Here is a 4,875-nt window from a genome sequence, read left to right as displayed (position 1 = left end):
TGGTCTGAAGCTCGCAAGACACGAGCTTCCCGCAATTGATGGCATCATCGTGGCGGGAATCGAAATGCGCTGGCACGCGTCGAATTCCTAGACGAGGATCATTCGAACGAGCCTGAGAGCCGTGAAGCGTCCCTTAACCTTTTCCCACTCGACGCATCCTCTTGGCCTTTTGTCTATTTGCCAAACGCTTCTGAGAATTTTTTTTTTTTTTTTTTTTTTTTTTTCAATAATCTAACCGAAACAATTCTCACCTCGGATAATTTTCACGATTATGTAGCCTTACACGCTCGATGTGCTTAATCGTAATTAAGCAATATATAACACTTTGCTATAATTATCTCGACTGATGTTACGCAGACTCGTGATCAATCATGCACGTATGCAAGACATCTGCGTACAATGCGCATTAAATGGCACGAATTACATATTCTAATAATGGAAAAATATTATTATATTATCATAAATTATTTGGGACAGTTTATGTAGAAAATGAGAAAGACAAAATTTGCAAATAATCAAACAAAGAAAATAGCTTGCTAAAAGTATAAGCGATTTATAAAATTGCAATATACATAATTGCAAAATGATAAATCAACTAAATCTCTAGACGAATAAAAATAGTTGTTTAATATTCTAACATTTTTATCACTTTAAAATACTCCTTCTTACTAGTTACAAAGTGACTCGCTTTCTTCTCTGATTAGTTTTATTTTTACTGTATTTTGACAAACTTTGATACTTCAAGAAAATACGGTTCAAAGTTTAAACCTAAATTTTAGGAATTTATACTTGCTCAGATACGAAAAGAGGGCAACATGTTCGCAAACGGATGTTAATTCCAAACTTTGAAGCAGCTTTTCTTGAAACGATATTTTCCAAGCTATGAGCAAAACTAATAAAGCAATCCCTTTTGTATTTGTATTCCATGTAAATAAAATAAATTTCTCTTTTTAGTTAACTAGATAATATTTCAAATTGCAAATGATGCATCCCGTGCGACAATAGTGTGTGTGTGCGTGTGTGTGCGCGTGTGTGTGTGTGCGTGCGTGTGTGTGTGTGTGCGTGTGTGCGTGTGTGCGTGTGCGTGTGCGTGCGTGTTGTTGTGTAGTTGTGTCTATTCAATTTGGAGAATTTTAACTTAAAAAATCGTAGGGAAGTGTAGTTTTATAATTAAACAATTAATTAATTAAACGCGCGATAAATGCAAATTAACAAATCTTAGATGAGATATATAAATCTATTTTCAAACTTATGTCTTGAATTTTTAATTTCATCAATCTTAAATTATTAAGCATAAAATAAATCTTATTCTGAATTTTCAAAAACGGATTCAAATCAAATCTTCAATGAATTTTTTATTTAGTCTGCAAGAGGTAAAAAAAAAACGGAAAAAACAGTATCGACTTTTCTTTAAACTATAATCTACTTAAAATGGTTAGAATCTATAAATAGCTAATTTCATCGCTTAATTTCAATATATACTATATATACAAATAATTTTAATAATTCCAATTATCAATCGCAGTACATAAATATATAAAGACACAGTGAGTAATAAAATGACGTATTTATGGAGAATGTCCAACTTAATTAAAATACTTACGAATCTTGTATTCTTGTAATGCAATCAACAAGTGATGATCCTCCATTCAACGGTTATAAATTTCATATTAACAAAAGAAAATTAATAACACGTTAAAAATATATAGAATATTTTATATTTTCTAATGTCATTCATATTATTATACATTTATATTTATAGAATTATTATATATCTCCAATATATCATTTTGCACTTCCACCAGTTATATATATTTGTACTTATTAATCATTGATTGTTATTTGTATTTGATATTTTGGTAATAAATTATATTAACATAGTCTTTTAAAACTGAAAATCCTCGTGCAGATTTAACGAAATTAATTTTATTTTAATCGAAATCTTGTAGATTTTTTATGAATCGTTAATCTTGTATGTGCTCCACTTCAAGTATAAAAGAATTTAAGTTCTAATTTTCTTTAAGAAACGCGTTAGAAAATAACATGAACCCTGAAACGACATTTTGTTACATTTGAATTTATCTTACAAGAAAATCTTATTTAATTTATTTAGAAAACATGAAATAATACATTATAAAATATATTATAAAATATTATAATATGTCATTATAATAATAATATAATATAATAATAAAACAATATAATAATAATATAAGTAAATATAGATCTCTTATCAGACATATTTGAATTCAACGAACGGATAAATTCGTCTTCTTATTGATAATTTTAATAAATCGAAGAAAAAAATAATCATTTTTAAATTACTCGGATATAAAATAATAAATTGTTTTTATCTTTATCTAATATTAATTTTAAAGCCATTATTATCCAATTCCCATGCTAGTAGGCACATTTACTTGACGATGAATAGATTTCAGACATCAATCTGCTGTAGTTGATGATTCCATCCCTTTCTCCCATTCACTCTCTCTCTCTCTCTCTCTCTCTCTCTAAATCTGACGCACACACGCGCGCACACATATATTTTTTCTTGCTCTATTCTCCATGTTCTTTCTGTAAGATATTTTTTACTCTTTTTACAATATACATACATACATACACAAGCGCACTTTATTTCATTTGTTCGTGTGTAGTAAGCGAAGAAAATTCTGAATTCACGGTAGAAAGAAACAATATTTATGACTTGATTAAGAAGACCTTCTTGAAGTAATGCAACAGTCCGAAGCGCAAGATTATAATTTCAAATGAAGCATGTCGAGAATAAAAAAGGTATTTTTCATCATTTAGTTGGAAGAAAAATGAGCAACTTAAGTTCTTAAGTTATTAACTTAAGAAATATTTATCATATCGATGTTAAAAAATTTAATTTTCCTAATGAAATTGTGAATCTATAAATTTTCAAATATATCAAATTTAATGGAATTTTATTTATAATTTTTAAAAAAATGTTATAACAAACAGCAAAAAACCAGTAAAGCATATAGAGATAAATATATATCTCATTAAATAGAGACAGTGATAATTGTATGTCGAATATGATCGAACGCGAATATTATATGTGAAATATAATTATCAACGTGTGCACTCTTTTTTGTTTTACTTACGTAATAAAAGAAAAAATATGAAATAAATAAAAATGATCGCATTAAATTTCTCATGAGATAATAATCGACATTTAAACACGAAAATATTTAATCCTCTATATTTTCTCTAAATTCGATATGAATTTCCTATAATAATAATACCAAGCAGTATCTTCTTATCAGAAAAAATAAAACTTCCAAATCGCACGACACCAAAGTAAGCTAAAGCAATAATATAAATCACAAGCTTCAAAAGCCTTAGTTACAGTAAATTCAGTACCATTAATTTCAATTAACTTTTACAGTACAAAATATCATTTACATTGGAATTTAATAAAATCTTTTAAATAATTAAAGAATAGCGCCCGTTCGAATGTTCATTATTTGCAATTATGATAAAATATTTTGCAAAAATTCAATATTCAAAATACTTGTAAGTGATTTCAACTATTCTATTAGAATGTCACTATTTGGATATTTAATTTTTTTTTCTCTAAATAAACAACCATTTTCTTGATGATATTTTCCTAAATTTCTTAATTAAACGTGATCGCTCTGAAATTAACGGTAAATAAAAAAATTACATTATGTCATTCTTTTTTAATTTTAATACATATATTTATGTAAAATTTTATAAAATAAATTGTTTGTTTTACACAATTTATTTTACAATTGAGAAAACTAACTGATAAAAAAACATCGGTAATTTCTTAAAACTTTAAAAATGTATGAAGTGAGTCGCAATTAACAAAAACAAAAAGATCACATTTTCCAAAATCTAATAAATGACTTAAGCAAATTATATATATATATATATATATATATATATATTTTTTTTTTGTTTTTTGTTTTTTTTTTTATTCAATTTACTAGGATACGAATTAACCTTGTTTAACAACAGATATTATACGTATAAAAGTATTTCCCTGTTATTTCCAAGTATCACATAAATGGTGCCATCGGAAATTTACATATCAACGTACGTGGCCAATAAAAGTATGGCCAGAATTTCAAGGCCGACTCTCAAAGATTAATAATAATGATGTTCGTCCACTTTTGATTATAAAAAAATTAATGTAGTGATCGAATTTTGGAATGGTATAATGAAAAAACAATACTATTCATATGAAGAAAAAAAATTGATAATTTTCTTATCGTAATATTTCGCCCGCTGTTTTCGGTATATTGAATAAATAGTTTTTCTTAAATGCTTTTTATTATTAATAATTCTCGCATTCATTTCCATAAATTCAAACAGCAATAAGACTATAGTAATCTAGAAATAAATCCGTCATGTGAAAGTATTAATTACTTTACTGAAAATTAACACTAACAACAGCAATAACTAAAGCCGAGAAATGAACTTGATGTAATATACATTTATAGACAATTAAAATAATAAGTAAATATTATTAAATTATCTTGAATTTAATCAATTCCTTACTCGAGCCACATACGAAATTTAGTAAAATTTGAATAAAAGAAAGGCTACTTGGGCTTCATTTATCAAATATTTCCATCCATTGTCTAGCGACCGCTCTCAATCGTTAATCTTTAACTCAATGTTCTGAGAACACTAGACTTGTTCTACAACCGTTACGTAATCGCGTTAATAATAATAAAAGCAATTCGAACGTTCTTATTAGCGAGAGCCATTTGTACATTCGATAAATTGAATGGCTACGGACTTAGGCACGCATCCATAACGACATCCATACATCCTTAACCCATAAGCGTAGCATTTGTGTGTCGGGGCTCGCGTTAGTGCGCG

This window comes from Ceratosolen solmsi, unplaced genomic scaffold (assembly GCF_000503995.2).
Source record: "Ceratosolen solmsi marchali unplaced genomic scaffold, CerSol_1.0 scaffold1, whole genome shotgun sequence".
NCBI classification, from domain to species: Eukaryota; Metazoa; Arthropoda; class Insecta; order Hymenoptera; family Agaonidae; genus Ceratosolen; species Ceratosolen solmsi.
The sequence above is the reverse complement of the archived record's forward strand: the minus strand, read 5'-3'. Positions refer to the sequence as shown.